Source organism: Neodiprion virginianus, chromosome 2 (genome assembly GCF_021901495.1).
Source record: "Neodiprion virginianus isolate iyNeoVirg1 chromosome 2, iyNeoVirg1.1, whole genome shotgun sequence".
NCBI lineage: Eukaryota > Metazoa > Arthropoda > Insecta > Hymenoptera > Diprionidae > Neodiprion > Neodiprion virginianus.
The window spans coordinates 36,895,271-36,913,553 of NC_060878.1; the positions used below are offsets into that span (position 1 = coordinate 36,895,271).

Here is an 18,283-nt window from a genome sequence, read left to right on the forward strand (position 1 = left end):
CTCTCTCGCTCTCGTTCACCACCCCCACTGCCATCTTCCATGTGTAAGCGAAGGGTGCGCGAAAGAACCGGCGGCGTCGGCGTCGTTGCGTCGCGTGGATATTAGGGGATGATGCGCGAGCTGCCGGCCGCCGCGAAAGCCGGAGAACTGCGAGGAAAAGGCGAGCGCCCTCAACGGTGCGTCGGGACGTCCGGCGTCGAGTCAGTCTGCGCCCGTTAGCCGTCGCGACGCCACTGATCGTCGAACTCCGTCGCAACGACGCGCCTCCGACCGTCGCACGCGAGTTTCCGAATTACGCGCCCCGTCGAGGTATCGGTCAGGTTAACGGTCCGTTCGAACCGCACGTGCCGATTGGGGCGAATTCACCCCGCCGAATGATTTTTTCCTTCTCTTGAGTTAATTTTTCGTAACCGTGCGGTAAATGAAACACAAAAATAAAGTACAGTTTGAAGATTTGCAAAGTATAGAGAACAGGATTTGCCTGATTGTTGTTATTTTATCCGTACAGGGTCTGTGAAAAAAAGAAAAGAAAGAAAAATAAAAGAAAAAAAAAAAAAAAAAGCGAAATTGTTGCTTGTCAAGAGTTCTACATACATACGTATACGTATAAATTGCTATTTGTACACGGGAGAATATACAAGCCGGGGAAAGATCTACCGAGGAATTTAATCGGTGAGTAAGATATAATAATTACGGGGAAAGGTCCTCGTCGTAATCGTGTTTAAAAAATAACACACAGGCAAGAATCCTGCCTTTTAACGTTAATTATCCATCAACCGTGGTGAATTTTGAGCTTGTTTACAACCGCTCGCTGGGTCACGCCATAGCTCGGAACTCGTTGACAAAGTAAACAATATATTACAGCCGATTACATTACCCCCTAATGAAAATTTCCCTGACAAACATGTGTACCTATACATACATATAACATATTATAGGCGGGCACCCGCGACGAGCAGTGCGTGCTGCTAATTACGAAAATGCACGACCATTTACCACGGTACGTGTATGAAGTAGCCTGCGTTAATTATCATAATGTGGGTTCCGTCATCGATCACGGAGGCGAATTACGCGTCGCTTGATTCAATTAGCAATCGCTGATGGAAATATGCTGGTTTAAAAATTTATATCGCACTCCGTTTCGACGGAGTTACCGAAGATCCTAAATCACCGATTCAGATTGCAGCGCGGTAGATACGTTCGATATCCGAGCGAAATTGAAGGTATCATAGATTGATAACATGCGTGATTCCGTTAGCTACGAGAAATGTTACTGAAAAATCGATCGGTCACGCTGCTTACGTAAACGTGCAGGAGTGCCGTGGATTAATTATTTATATTTTTGTATTCATCACGCACGTAGCCGGGCTGACAGACGGACTTCGGCCTTGCGGGTACACAACGCACGCACGTGACGGTAAACGAGCCGATTTTATCGCCCTCGATCACCGTGGCGGTGACAAACCAGCTCGCGCAAGTACCTCGAGGATTCCCCTTCGCCGAATCGATCGTCGATGAAACGAGAAGAAAGAGAGAAAAACCAAATAATCACCGACTCGCGACGGCTGCAGTAGTAGGGCTCAACGGTTGGGTCGGACGAAGAATACATCAGGCGATCACCGCAGGAGCGACGTGTAAAATCCGTGCCCATGAGCGGAGTTATTCCACCGACAACACTTCCCCAAATAGCGTTAATTAAGTTAGCGAGGCTGTGGAAAGTTGGCAAAGTGCAGCCGATCAACCGCGTCGCGTAATTACACCAAGAGCTTTGACCGTCGGTCGCGCTTTTGACGAACCTGCAGTCAAACGACTTCCGCCCATCGATCAGATGTCGATGGAACCGAGCGTTGAAGCATCTCGAGTGGCTTGGAAATATGCGTTCTGTAATTACGAGGAACGATCAGCTGACCTGGCTGATTTTTTACTTTTTTCGTTGGGGCTTCTCCCTCGAGACCAAATTTCGAACGCATGTGGCTTTTTCTCTGATAATTAAACTCCTCGCAACATGGGAATATTTTCTATCAAAATTCCGGGGCGGCAGCATCGCCCGCGTGAAATGACCACCCCAATTGCGGTATGTGGAAACCAAGGGAGGATCGAGGGTGTCTAGAGCTCTCGCCTTAAGAGCCTTGTGGAATGTGGCTGTGCGGCCACTGCAGGCAGCCCGTCTTCTCGACGAAAGCCACGCCACGGAGCACGGAAGCGGAATCGTAGCTTCTCGCCGTCTCGGATTAATTTTTTATTTTCTTTTCAGTCTATAACGAGGGGTTATATTTAAATAACTTACCGGAAAGTAGCTCGTGGCCTCAAGTCAATCAGCCAACTACGCGACGTCACGCCTATCTCAAGTCACTTTTGAATTATGAAGGGGACGCGACGATCGTTAGCGCTACAAGTTTAAGCTTGCGAGTAGCTTGGACGTGATACACAAGCTTTTTGAAACGTTCGTTAAAACTGGGAAGGATCATCCTCTTCGAACGATGTATCGAATTATTCATTCACGATGAATCGTACGAATATACCAGATCTTGTATCGCATCTATGAGTGTTGGTTTAACGCGAACCGAGTGAATCCATTAATCGTTGGTGAAAGAGAAAAATGAATATGTTAATTTCAGCTCCGAGTTTATAGATTACAAAATTATAGTTCAACATCGCTCGTGTATTTGGTACAACGAGTTTTACTCCTCGTCTTTAAATTATTTATGATAATGATCTTTGGCGAAGAGGTAGAGAAGAATAATATCCTATAGGAGGTTAGTTGGGCTTGTCGTATTCCTGTCGAAAGCATCGAGCCAATTAGGGTAAAAATTAAGGCACGCCAGGTGTTCTCCTTACGTCTTGACGAAGCTGTTCTCATTAAAAAGATCACCCCGCGGCCACTTCGTAATTGTTATTACAGCCATTCCAATTTTAGTCACCCTCCCTCTCGATATCAGGTTAAGGTGGTGTAAAATCCGAGGTGATTAAGGGATGAAAAAAAAAAATATATATATATATTCCTGGGTAAATGAGACGCGTTGTAAGGGTTTCGCCGACGTTGATCGGGCTAAATCGTTTAACCGGCAATGAATTGTAATAAAAGTCAAGTAACGCGACTGGCGAATCGTACAATAACTCCACCGGCTAATTCTCATTCGCAATTTGATTATCGCTATGATATTCAACCGAGGCATCGAAGCCGCGCGTTATTCAACGGAGTATTTGATCGTGCCTGGAGGGAAGAGGAAAGTCCGACGCAGGTTCTCGCCTCACGTACATTCGACATAATCGAGCGCCCAGAGCGACAGATACGTAGCGGAATGCTGAATTTAAGTAACCGTTCAGGGTGGATATATCGCGTGGGCGAGGATCGCGGGTGAATTCCTGGATGTAATCAACGAAGAATACTAATTCGTTTGGGAGTATTGGCATTGTGATTTTACCTTCGGGACGATCGCTCCTGCTCGAACGAATGACAGGGAAAAGTGTATTGACCGTATCGCGAAATGGAAAATTAACAATCTTCGATAATTGGGGGCGGTTGAATTTACCCTGAGTAAGCTGACGCGGCATCCTCGGGGTCGTGAATAAATTCGCGGAAAGGGTACGGGACATAAAATTTAGTCTAATCTGAGAGCGACCTTTTCCGATAGTTTGCCACTTCGCGAAACGAGTGAGTGAAAAAGTTCTCCTCTTATACCTTCGGCTGCAGGGCACGGCTGGTAAAACCTTCGATGCAAGTTCCAAGTGGGATTGGTTTTATTCCCGGTAGTTCTTCGGGTCTGTGCACTGCACTCCAGAATTTATAGGGGCGATGATTTAAATTTCCAAAATCCTATCCCCGGACCAAAGCGAGCTAGAGGCACGAGTCGCTCTCCCACCACCAACACGGAATAAGACAAGAGTAAGCATTCGACTTTCCGGCTGACTAACGGGAACACCGATACACGTATTCCCTCTCGTTCCGGTGTTGTAGACACAAGAATTATCGCGAAGTAGGGTGAGACAACGTCGAGCAGCGACGAGCGACCAGGGGTAGGAATGTCAGGGCGGAGGGCGAGGGTGGAAGACAGACTGTTTGGTTAAGCGTTCTCGAGATATCGAGAATCCGCCGTCGTAATATCGGAGAGAATATTTCCGATGTATCCTACGAGTGGATAGATATTGCTATTTAGTATGAAAATAATAGCCAGAAGTCTGTTGTTTCACTCGATAACGATCAGAGTGTCTCGAGTGGTGTAACAAAGAACGCATCCCTTCCGCCTAGGAGCAGGCGGTCGTATCGAGAGCCGATCACGAGCTTTCGGAACGGTTCGCCAAAGGACCGAGACCAATCAGTCGAGAATATTTGCTATCGCACGACGCGTGCGGGCGAAACGCAGCTGAAATCCCACCGGATTGGCTCCGTGGCGCTGAAGCAGGCGAGTGGCAACGCTGTCCTGGCTGAGTATGAGTTATGCCCCGGAGTTGCGGTATCTGGTGGTAACACACGACACCCGAGAACCTCGTCGACCGGGTCCTCGTCGTGTTGCGATAGGCGAACCGAAGCCTGACTCGCATGTCCGCAAGCTCGAGTCGTACATGCGACTTGCTAATCAGCGCGCAGCCAGACGGGAACAATTCATTCCCATCGCACGATCCACGTTCGAATTATCGAAGAAATAAGCAAAGGATACTCGTCGCGCAGACCGAATCTTCGGCGGCATTCCGCGGCGAAACGGTCGTGCGCGTTTATATGTCAACGAATCGTCCGCATGTACAGTGCAGAGGGTGAAATCCTCCGGGTACCGAGTGAACGGACGGCGGAATGAAGAAGGACGTCGGAGACATGATGCACGTCGGAGAGAAAGGCGGGATTGTTCGTAAATTGACTGCCGGAGAGGCAATTCGGACCGTTTCTTCCCCGGGGATATGGCCGGGTCCTCCGGGCTAGAGATGCGAGTCCGGAGGACCGTGGTCGGTTGGCTAGGAGAGGAAACCATTCTCATTCTATGTCAGTGTTTCGGAGCCACGAGGCGGGGCGAGGCGAGGCGAAGCGAGTCCGGCTAATTTGCTAATGCCTTATTTAGGTGCAATTATTTGACTTGGTTCTACGGGATGGTTGCAGACCCTGCAACATTCGCAAGCTACGCAACCCTCGGAGACTGTTTCTCTTCCCGTTTTCCTACATAGTGATTCGATATGTATAACAAGGTACATTTCGTAACTTCTTACCTCGTATAATTTTGAAAACGGGACAAATGCTTGGACAAAGAAGAGAGTGATAAAGAGAGAGAGAGAGAGAGAGAGGAATAATGCAAAAACAAATCAGCTGATGGGAAGAAAAAACGACGACGAAACTAGGGCCCTCAAATTTTCCGCTAACGCGAGCGACGGAATGGCAAGTAGGTGAAGACGACTGATGATATTTACGGGACTTGATTTTTTGGAATAAAAGTAATCCCATGGCTCTCTAACAAAGTATTATGGACAAGTAACGGGCACTCGAGGTTCGCGCAAAGTGGAACCACGTTCGTTATATACCAGCAACAAATGAACCGAAGGGAATACGATTGCGATAGTTTCCTTGACGATCGACGATTAGGTAGGTGAGTTATTTTTCCCTTTAGCGTTGAAACAGGGTTCTTATCGTTGAACACAGGTAACGATTTCGCCTGCAATTTCAAGCACCGAGATTATCTTTACGCGAAGATTCTGCCGCGCAGTTAGCTTTGTCATTGTATACACAAAATTTTACGCACAGTTATAACGGAACTGGAATATCGACGATTCGAATCGCGTGCAGTTATTGTAAGAATGAAAACAATACCGAGAGGAAATCGCGACGAGTAGTATAGGCACGCGTAACGTCGGATGCGGGACGTTTGATGCGTACAAATGGATTTCAGGCGAGTGTCACCCTCCCTTTTAGTTCTCCCGTTTCTTTCCACATACCGTCAAATCATCCCCTATCACGATCCCGCAGAGCCACCCTCCCGCCTTCAGTGTGGAAAAAAATAAATATAAAAACTGAGTACGAAAAAAACGACGAAAGAAAAAAGAGAGAAATGAAAGAGGATTCGAAATCTGGAAGACCATTTTGCGCGGGCGGTATTGGAAAGCGTTTCCGCAGGCACGGGAGGCGATCGGGTCCGGTGCAAAAAGCCCAGAATTCCTAGTGCAGCGCAAAAGGTGCGCCCCACCGAATTGAGACGGGGAATATTTCGCGATGAACCGAAATCGACGTTATACCCTGCATATCATGTAAGCTTGGATTAACCGAAAGAACGAGGCAAAGCGCAGCGCTGCAAGCTCGCGTGTCGTTTAATCCGCTCTACGTCATACTCGAGTAACGTATCCCTTGTGCATGATGCACTTCTCGGAGGCAGCCGTAGAAGCCCGCTGCAGCGAGGCGTACGGTTCAATATTCCCTCCCCCATTCGTCGGGATTAAAAATTCCATCGTGAAAATATATATACATATATATATATATATATATATATATACGTATACGCGTATGCATGATCGAAGCAAATCCCCCATGGAAACGTGATCCGCGACGGCAATTTAACACGCCCTGTACAACGTAGGCGCCTTATACGCGATTTAATTTTTCGGTGACGAGCCATTACCTACCTACATGTAGAATAATTGATCAAGTCGATGTAATTTCGACGGTATAAAAAGACGCAGAGAGAATTGGCACTCTCGTTTATTATAGACGCGTTCAACGTGTTGCGTAGATCGCTTGTTCGGATTGCCGAAATCCCGCGGTTGGATGAATCGGCGAAATTCTCCGTTAATACAGGGTTAACTTTAATTTACGACGTATAGGAAAGGTAGGGGTACTGCATCGTGCAACCCTAATCACCGCTGTCATTGTCGATAGACTGGGGCGGTGGAAAATTATGGCGAGTAACGCGTGCACCTCGCCTGCGACGTGTATGCACGATTTTACACGCCTCTGTCGCAGGTATTGTTGCGATATTCCCGGCATCGTGCACTCATGACGATTCGCGTATAATGTATAATACATGCTGCCAGTCTCACCATTATTGAGTTGACGAGGATTCAACGACGTCGATCTGTCATCCGGTGAAAATTCGCAGGTCGAGTGCAGGACGAGGCGACAAAGTTCAAACGCGGAGTCGCGGAATTTCGTCATGGTATTTTGTACCAGTCCAATTATCGCGGGTGAGACTTTCGATTCCCAGCAGTTTTCCTTTTCTTCATCTGAAAATGAGAAACGAGAAAATGGGGAAATTAATTACAACCACGGTCACATGCGAAACAAATTTGTAAATTCTTCCCGTTCACCTGATACGAATTGCAGTGGCGAGTATCAGCGATGATTGCGCACGATGTACCGGGAATTATTTTCTCTGTATAATTTATAAGCCAATAATCTGCATTACAATGCAGGCCTTGCTGCAGCCGGTGCAAACGGTCCGCAATGCGAATCCGGGGGAAATGGTTTTCATAGTAACAACAATTCAAATCAACAATCGGGTAGACATGTATTAACCCCGTGCAACGTCAGCGTGGGATGTTCTAATTCTGTTAAATATTTCTCTACCGATACGGTAACCACCAACCAAAATTATTCTCGGACTAGCGAGCAAATTTATTACCCGTGCAAACGATAGTTGCTAATTTTCCCTGTTCCGATATCCGGCCATCGCGAATTCGATTGTAACTTTTATCAAACGGTAAGCCGAAATGAAGATAATTACCCCAGACCTTTTGCTTCCTTGATTCCAAACTTGAGGCCACTGTGAAAAACATCAACTTCTTGTAGATTATTTTCGAGTAAACGTCGTATTCCGTCCGTCGTTACGCTCGGGGAAATCTGACGCCTTTTTTCACCCCCACCCCTCGCAGAATACGAGACTTTCCAGCTGTTCTAACGAGGCGTTCGGGTAATTGAGACTCCACCGCGTGGCCGAGGAGCATCAGAAATCGAGGATGCCTCCGGGGACTCGGTCGTTCGATTCGCATCAGAGACGAGCAGGACTTATGTCTGGAACATTCGATACTCCGAATCGTCCTGAGGTGCGGATTCAGGGGTCCCCGGAGGACGAAGGAGCGTGTAAAACGAACCAGTTCGTTAATCGTGGTTCAAATTCAAAACACACGAGAATTATCAGTTATACAGCATCGTTCCTCTCGGGAATGCATCCCGATTATTCCCAAGAAACTGAAACCGAAGTAGTAACATTTCCTGAAACGGTCCACGATCCGAGCGGGACTCGCGTTCGTTGAATGCCTACATCCGACTTCGAAGTTAGCCTGAAAACTTTCCTCCATACCGTATAATGTACCTCGACTCGACTCGACTCGACTCTTGAGCTTCTCATTTTCAGTATCAAATACCGAGATTTCACGCAAAGAGTTTTCCCTGCACCAACGTAGCGCAGTGTAGAGGCTGCCATTCGCCCACTTTCGTTATACGATTGCGAAGTGCACTTTCGAACAGCTTTCCGTACCGATTACATTTCATCGGACTTTTAACTTTACGGATTTTTTTGTTCCCACGATTCCGCACGACACGCACCCACTTGTATCGGCGCAACAAATTGAGGCCTTAGGCTAATTCGTTTTGAGTACCGTAATATCTGTGATAAAAAAATCCGGGATACCATTTTGTTTGTTGAACCGAATTGTTTGTTCAATACGCGGTAGGCGGATGCGATACTCCGAATCAGATGTAAGCCACACCTCGCTTAAGATTAGTCTCAAGCACTCTCGAGAGTCGACGAGCGATCTTAGGACGTCTTTGGGCTCGCCAGACTTTGATCTTCCTCCAATATCGAGCCTTTTCCTAGAATTTTCCTCACCGGACGAACGAACTTTATCAATTTTCGTATGTACAACTAATTTTCTCGAAAAATAAACAGCTCGGATAACCTTAGACAGTAACCTACCGCTTGAACTCCCGCTCAATTTGGAAACTCATAAGCCTTGATTAATGAAATCGAACAATACCGAAAGGTGAACATTTGATACTTAAAGGCTCTTATATCGATGGAGATACGGTAGTTGTAGGTTACCTGTCCTTTGTGTGTACATGAAATAAGTACTTTTCTCATCATTGTTAAATAAAGTCACATTTGGAATTTGTTAGCAACGACATTTTCTGATACAGTTGGAGTCTGTCTTCGTCAATATTCAAAGAAGAAAAGAAGTTTTCCAAACAGTTCTGATTCTTTAACGAGGTCATGGTAAAGAGGAACGTACAACAAAGACGTCGCGATGTTTGATTTAGAGTTGGAAAACCGAGGAAAATAAGCACGACAAAAATAAACGAAAGACAAAGAAGTTCGGGCAAATTGGATCTCGTCATCGAAGGATGGAACACGTGACGCTTCGGACCATCTATTTCCCCAGATCTATTTTAGATTTTTATTAATATCGTACGATAATTACGCTGTATTTGAAAGCCAGTAGGTATAACCGAATGTTTATACCAAAGATCAATAAAATTATGAAATAAGGTATGGCGATTTATATCATTTCAGACACTTATCGCTCTTCTGTTTGGACTAAATTGAATGTATGTATACACACCTCAGATTATTACTTTTACTATTTTTTCGACCGTAGCTGAATACAGTGTCGTTATTTTGACCGGATACTTGAGAACCGCGGAAGCTCACGTTCTCGGTAACCGATAGACGCCTCACGGCAACGATTTAATATTTAGCGGACCGCGAAGCACAACTCGAGATATACGTACGATTGCCGTGAATTGCAGAAGCCTGTATCCGACTAACGGAGGATGTTTGACGTTGGTTAGACACTTGGGAAAGTTTCTTAATTGAACGACATTATACATAACAGATCAAAGATCAAAAGTCGGTAAAATCAAGCTCTAGAATCCCGAATCGGTATGCCGTTTTCACCGTGAATATGAGCATATGTGCAAAATTGTTAACTTTTTCCTGGCATTTTCCGAAGCGTCGAATATCGTTACAACAATGAACGCGAACAAAAAAACGTTCGGAATATGAGGAAATAAAAAAAAAAAAAATATCAACGTTATTTACACTGCAGAAATTGTGCAGTTATAGGAATACGTATCGGATCGCTCGTCGACTCTGGTGTAACATCGAATTTGAACGGTAAACAAACGCGTTCAAACCGTTCACAGCAAACTTGCGCGTAACTGCGGCTGCCCGACCAACCGGCAGCGTTGAATTTATAATAGAGAAAATTCATACGTTACCGGGAAATTGTAACGATCAACAATTAACGTCTCATTACTCTATCGGATAGGTCGATTGGTCGGTGTATCCGCCTGTAAAGCGGATTCGCGCAGAGTCATTAGCGGGCGCATTATCGAGCTTGTTTTGTGGCCAATACTGAGCGTCAATAATTGTTAAATCTACCGAAACGAGTTTTCCGTTAGAAATTCATAGTTCCAGTTTCAGTTTTACCAGAGGTGGAAAATCCCGCGAGTTGAAACAATTGTTGGCCGAACAATTTTTCCGTCATCCATATCTTCCGGCACGTTCACGGGATGAATTTAGACAATGCAATAAAAGAGCTGCTAAAATAAACGGGTGTTACCGATAAAATTGAGACTCCATAATCACGATGGGCGTTAATGTCCTACGGATAAGTTGTAGGTAGGTTGTATATTTTGCCGGTGATATTCTTAGACGGTATTGAAGGAGAGGACCGGACCTGGAGCCTTGCAAAAAGCTAAGATAATATTATTTTCAGGGCTTCTGGTACATGATCACGAGAGCGTATAATCACCTCGGTTAGCCCGACTCCGCGGCTCCTCGTTCCGTTTTTAAATTCTTCCAAGAAGCTTGGAACGCCGCGTAGGTATAATTTCGCCTTACGTAACACACGTAAGATCGGCCTAGCCGGAGACGCTTACGCGAGTTCCGTACCAGCCTTTATTTCCTTCTCCTTCTCTGCACCCCCGTTTGTATTCAGGCCTTTCCGTTTTATTTAGGGCGTGACTTAAAAGCTCCATGCATCATATTTACATGGAAATTCAGCACCGACTTTCGTATTACCGGTAGTTTGTATTCATTTACGGCTCGGCTGGAATTTTACTTCCTTTACATATATATATATATAAAATACACATATACGTATACATTGTACACATATATTTTTAGGGGTTTTCACCCGGGACACAATCTATATATTATACATGCAGGTATAAGTATACTCGTATACCATATCGCAGATATACCTTTGTGTTATTATACCTTTACCGGACAGGTATTTCTGTAGCAAAAAAGCGGAACGTTTTATTCGTTCGGATTTGCCAAGCACTATTAATCTTAATCTTTGAACTTTCCTATCGTTGGCTCGCGACCGGCTTCTTCGTTTCTGACATGAAAGAAAACGGCTTTGACTATGTTTGGAACGTCTACTCGCTACCCGGAACAATATTCTGAACCTATCCTTACCTTTTCGAAATTTAACATGTCGAAATAACAGCATAAACGATACGTTTTATCAATGGCACGCGAGTATTTTGCGAATATTCGTACAAGAATTTGACCGACATAATTGAGTACTCTGCGTCGTCTTGTAGACAGACGAGAAAAATTCTATTCCGTATCAATTCATGCCCAAGTATCGGAGATATGACGAAAGAATTCCGGACTCGGATTTTTTTGTGAAAATTTCTCCACGGCACGCTGAAAGAACAAGTTGTATAGAAGAAACTTTATAAGGGAAAAAAAGTTTTCCAGTTTTCCAGATTCGTTAAATTTTCACCCCCTCTAACTTTTATATCTGCTTGAAAGGATATTTTTTTTCTAATTGAATAACCTGAATTCGACGGAAAGGAAAAACGCACACGTTGAAAAGCTAATACGAGTACGTATAATGTTCGTGAAAAGCGACAAAGATGAAACGCGCAACGGTGTGAAGATAAGCGAGAAGTCGAAAGACAATTAAGTACACGTCGATTCTTTAATTCGCGACTACTATTTTCACGTAGCATGCAGACGTGACAGACCATCGATCAAACGACAGAAGGAACCGAGCAGCCCGGATGCTGTTGGAGAAAGAGGAAGTGTGACGTAGGGGATGAAAACGGCGCGAGAAATAAAATAGAGAAGGCGGCGGTGGAGGGGTAGAGAAAAATAAAATGAAAATCGGGAAAAATTTATTATCCAACGTCTGGATCACGGGGGCGATTCAGTGAATTAATAGCCAAAATACACGTTACTAGCAAGTTAATTAATAGGGCATATTTACATAGGCATTAAACAAACAGGTTGATCGGAAGAGATTACCTTATACTTTGCAGGTGTATTATACCCCTCCTGAGCAAGGGTTGGTAGTGGCGTGCCGTTGTAAATACGCTTACCGTATATTCTATCCGAAGATAGGGGTGTGATTCATGGGGGACAACCACCGCGTAGATCCGAGGAGATACCAAGACGCCATGAGCGGCGAGGCCTGCAGGCGAGGGATTCTCTTCCACCTCTCTTTGCCTGCCCGCCTGCCTCCCGCTTTTACGCACGCGAACTAACCATACGTTTCAACCCCCTGCAGGGTCGAGACGAGACGCTCCTGTTCAAGGACATCGGGATTGCCCGCCTCCCCCGCCCCTTGGCCGGAAGAGAATATTAACAAATAACCGCGTTTCCTGCCTCTGACAAGTCACGTAAGGACGTTCGGGGGACAATTTGCTCGTGTTTTGGTCGGTGGGTTTGAAATTTTACAGCGATTCGGGTATTCCTCAATAACGAGAGAAACTCGAATAATGCAAGTTTGTTACGCGAAACATCGAACCAGAGAGATTTTGCAGCATTTTTGTGTACAGCAAATTATTTACACCGCTAGATTTTCTAGAAATGTTTTTCTAATCCCCCCCCCCCGCACCAATTAATTTCATCATTCACGTGCGTGTGTACAATGTACATACATACATTCCGGATACTTTTCATCTGCTGAACGCAACGTACCGGAGTTCTGACCTCGGTAGTAAATAACTCTGAAATTCTACGACGGGACCCGCGGGTTCTTCTTGCAGGGTGCAAGAGTTTATTGCTAGCAGGAACTGCTAGAAGTTAGTTCACCGGTTCGTGCGCTGTGCTTTTTGATGTAGTGAACCGTATACACGAGACCTGGGTTCACGAAAGTAGGTAATTTAATTACGAAAGACCTTCTTTATTTACTATTATAATTTTCCTCGAATTACTTTCCCCCGGTGACCCGGAACTTTTCGTCAGACAGGATTCGAAATTAGTCTTCCTTCTCCTAGTCCCTGTTCTTATTAGCGCATACGGTGAGAACAGAGCGCGTGACGTATGCATGCTCTCTCTTTTCACCCTCGAGTTCCTCCCGCCCCGCCGCCCTTGCGAACTTGAATTATTACCGCCTCCCTTTGCATAAAGTAACGCTAAAATCTTCCCCCATAATGACTCGGTTCGGTAATAACAATGATTTATTTTTATTGTTGCGACTTCTGAGACAAATTCAAATTAGCTCTTCACCCCCACACGGCGTGGAGCCGAAGTTTCCTTCTTTTTGCCAACGCCGAGAAAGTCGATTTGTTACCTTTTCACTAATTATAGAAGGTACGACAACATTGCCGTACGAAAAGTTTTTCCAGACACGCAATCCGGCCACCCGTCCACGTTCTTCAGGCATCGTCGGAACACCCGTTAAGAGTATATTAAATTCAATATTTCCTGGGATATTCTCGATCCCCATCTCGCCGGTTTCCTCGACCAGACTTCTTCTTGTATCCTTCTCGTATAATAACGCAAAGTTCAAACTACCCCAAAGCATTAGGCTTGTCAGTTTCTAGGAGAAAATACATAATACGAGACTCGCGATCAGCTTTCGCCGAGGTAGAATCGACTCCTTGGATGTGTAAACGGAAGTCTCCGAGAACTCCGCTTATGATCAATAATTGTCCGTACAGGGCAAAATCTTGACACAGACGCTTACATCTGTGTCAGTAGATACCCAACAACACGCGTGCACGCAAACACGATCTAATTAACCTGCTCCTCGCTGCATCCCTCGGGCACCGACGCCAGCCGATCGTTCCGCCGTGGAAATTTTCTTCGAAAGTTAATCAAGCTTCTTGAAATTCCGCACCGTTCACCCGTCCGTGCAACCGTAGCTGCAGTATCGAACAATCCGACACCCTTCCATCCCCGGAGGCTTGACGCAGGCTTCTCGAGTCGCAAGATATTATCCGGGGAATGCGCGCGCGACGTAGCCGATTAATAAATTCTTACCGCGACACATCCGATGCAAATGGAGAAAAATTATAATTATACCTGCGATTGTTATCATCGATGCCGTATCGTATTATTACGGCGTTTACAGCGCGGGTACGTAATTTTGCTGAGCGAAGTCGGTAGAGACTCGCGGGCGCCGGTCAACTTTTGCTACTTTCGTTCTTCCGGCTAGACTCATCCGTAAAATTACAACCATCACGGAGAGGTGATGTAGGCATATTACAGGGCGGAGTGGCGTGACTGAGGAAGGCGTGTCCGACAACGTCGGCGGTCAATCACTTAATGTTCCATTATACAGTTGCACGCCATCATCTGCTGCACAGCCCTAATTGCTGATTAGAAGTTACATACTATCGCAGTCGCCGGGTTTAATTGCAAATAATTGATCGAATATGGAGGATTCCGTCGGCGGCAGATTGACGAACGTTGATCGTTTTGAAATCAGATTTTTTCAATGTCGGGGAAACAAATACAATCACCCGCGCAAAGCTCGGACGTAGACGGAGCGAGCTTTTGATCCATTTCCTTTGTTCAGCGATTATTTCATCCCTTAATATTCCACCTTCAAACATCGTCCGTTTTTCAAACACAAAATATCATCCCGGGGGAGTAAACACCGGACTACGGTGTATAGATAGGGGCGGGGCACTTTTAACTCCGAGTTCACCCCTGCCGAGCGAAAGGGGTAAGGGATGTAGTACCCGGGTGGCATCACCGGACAAACACTTACAGATTCGCGTAGATTATCCTCGACCAGGAAACCAACACCCCGAAATTTGTTGGGACGTTAAAGCGTAATTCGGGATAGACGAAGAAGAAGAAGAAGAAGAAGAAGAAGAAGGTTGCAGGTGGCGAGGAGGGAAACGTCGGGAGAGCCGACAGGAGGGCAGGAAACACCAGACGGCGTTTCGAAGGTGTGGGCGAGTTACGACTCGAGAAATAAAAGTAACGACACTTACCCGAGAGACGGGGTGCGGTTTTAATTGCCTTTTTAATGCCTATGCAAATCATATTCTCATATACTCCCTGCCTTATGGCTACACGTACATACAATTTCATATACCTGCTATACAAGTATGTAGAATACGTACGTAAACGGGAGCATAAGCGTACCTCAAGATAGGACCCTTATTGTACGCCGTATATTACAGGCATGTACCAACCAGTGCGTAAAAGATTTACCAGTGGATAAAGGAAGTGCTTTTTTTTCTCTCTTATTTTCCCCATCCCCTCTATTCTCTCTCCGTGTTTCCCTTGATTTTTTCTCTTTTCTCTGCTCCACTTCCCTTTCATTCAATCACGCCACGGTTTTTACTGCATTTCCGATGCAGAATATTCCGCGCATGCGGTTGTAGCGATCGCGTATAACAAAGAGACGAGAGAAGTGTTTGCACGTGGTCACGTTTAATAATAACAATAACAGCAACGCGCTTCTATTGTATTAGCGATTTATTGATTATCACGTGTATATTCTCCCCGCTTCTTATCCTTCCATCTTCAGCTTTGTTTATTTTATACGTGTATGTATGTAGACGTACACCCGATGGCGCAGAAACGATCCTCTTTGCTTTTAGTTAATCTCGAGTCTTTTGATTTTTCAAACAATTTCACAGACGTTCTTCGTTGTTTGTCTTTCCTTTTGTTTCTACTTCTAGCGGATTCTTATTATGATCTTTCGTGTAACGTGATCAACAGCTGACGATGAAAAACGGATCCACGTATATACTATGTATATGTATTCAGTAGATTTGCTTTGAGTCTGATGATTTGATTTCAAGGAGTTCCATCCTCGAGTTAGCAGCGCTCGTTTACTGCGATAAGTTGAGCCAGACTTCGCTTTTTCGAATTCATTTCAATGCGAGTTCGTCAATTTTTTCCTTACCAAATCTCTTATTTTATTCGACATAGAAAAAGCTTTTTATCGAAGGGTGTTTCACCGAAACGATTGAAGGATCAATATCGTTCGAAATCATTTCGTAATCACCGAAATCACACCGAACTCAGTAATATTAAAATAAAATTCTGCATTGGTAATCATCTGAGAAATCATTTAGGATTACAGGAATCGCTTTGCAATTTTAAGGAATCATACGTAATCTCAGAAATCATGAGAAATCACGTAATCAAAGAAAAATTTATCTGTCAAGTTATCTCTCGTAATCACTCTACGCAATGTAAGCATTTAATCACGAAACACGTAATCATGTCGTCGATTTCTGCTTCCTTCAAACACTCCTTGCTACTTGGGGCGATCGGTAACATCGGTGGAAACTTTTTTCATTGTTTTATCAAAAACCTTTCCCCGATGCCTTTCCCGAGAAATTCAGAGACTTGCATCAATAATTAACGAAAGCACACTCGCAGCCTCCGTCAGGTGACAGCAACACGTTTGCTCAATCGGAAGCAATTAGGTCCTCGTCTTTCATCCGCATCGCTGATCGTTCGTTAGCGCAGAATGAAAAATTCATCGGACAATCCTGAAACGTCGAGACGGACGTCACCGTCATTCGGAACGAAATTCAATAAGATCCCAAAGGTCGTCTGCCTGTCCTCATTCAAAATGCATTTCGTCTGCTGTCTGAAGTAGGGCGCGAGGTTTCTCCCTTCGTCACCCCAATTGAAACCCGATAAATTCATCAATTTTCAGACAATCACAGAAAATGATTCTATTCGAACGTGGGATCTGAATTTCTTGTGATCTTAAAAGTCCAACGGCCTCCGCCTATAACAGGTCTTCAGATTCAGTTTGTACAACGACTTTCAGCTCTCTCCCGATTTGCCGAGGACGTTTCTCACTCTCTCTCTCTCTCTCTCTCTCGCCCTGCACCCTCGACGCCCACTCGGCGTACAACAATTAAAACTATAATCATTACTTTAACGCGGTAGTTAGGCGTTTAGACACGGAAATGGGGCGGAGAGATTGCTGCAGGTTACAACTAGCGGCGCGTGCAAGCGCGAAATACACGCTTTGTACTCCCCTCTGCCATACAGCAATTCTACAAGCTCGACGGAGTCGTCAGGCTTGCGCACCTTCGGGTAGCTTTAAACTTTTTCACTGTCATCGCGGGGGCGCGGATTAGCTCTAATTCTTATCCCCGTGGAAATTAATATAAAGTACCTGGTTCCATTACCTGACTGTGACGAGTACGCTTTTTAGCGAAAAATAATTGAAATTTGGAACGACGGAACGGAAGGTCGCTGACGTAAAGGAAGTAAAAATATTGACAAATACGTAAATTTATACGCGGAGAGAAAACTGGGGTAGTTATAACGGCACGCTCGTTTCTACCGTTATAACGTACAGTTTGCAAATTGATATACATGAAAATCGAGCGCGCAAGCTCAGAACAACGAGCTTACATGCATACATCGAGTTCAACGAAAGCTTGCGCTAATCCGCTCGTTCCTCTCGACTTCCTTTCGCCCCCTACCAGAGCTAGTTTATACCGCGATGCAGCAGGTACACGATGTGCGACCGTGCAGCATTCGAGCTGGGGTCGCGGCTGTGTGAGCGGGATAAATTTTCAGGCGCAGTCTACGTTTCCAATTTCACACATGCAACGCTCTCTCGATAATAAACGGCCCCTGTTTTGGCGTAAATCAACGCCACAAACCCCGTGCGCGGCTTCATCATACCGCCGACGTTTACAGTTTCCTATTTTTTCACTTTTTTTTTTTTTATTTGTCTACGGCGTTCTTTTTTTGCGCACTCTTCTTTTTACCGTCGATCTTGCGGAACACTCGCCAATCGATACCTGCGAAAGAAGCCCAGCACCAGAAACACTTCCCGTTGTCCAACGTCGTACATCGAGATGTAATTAGAGGAAACAGAAACACACAAAATAGTTTCTCTTTAAATCACGTATAACTTGATCCATGTATTATTTTATTTTACTATATATTATTCGATAATTTCTTGTAATGTTGAAGCAATAAAATTGTGAAAAATATGGTTTCACCCGCAAAGCTTTTGTTTTTTTTATTGCAAATATCAACCATACTTCTACTCTCTATTTACTTGAGCATATGTTGTAGTAGGGTCTGTACATACCCACTCGAGACGAGTATTTCTCTTTTCTCTGTGATGC

The 18,283-nt window shown here is 45.0% G+C and overlaps 1 protein-coding gene across 3 annotated transcripts in view; it reads left to right on the forward strand.

Annotated features, from left to right (window-relative positions):
• The first annotated feature begins 172 nt into the window (after positions 1-172).
• LOC124298880 (uncharacterized) overlaps positions 173-18,283 on the forward strand; it is a 162,488-nt gene continuing 144,377 nt past the window's right edge. For 2 of the 3 annotated variants that reach the window (XM_046751463.1, XM_046751462.1), the window contains exon 1: positions 173-672. The gene's annotated coding sequence lies outside the window, so the exon portion shown is untranslated. The remainder of the gene's footprint in view (positions 673-18,283) is intronic. The other variant, XM_046751461.1, reaches the window with a different exon arrangement.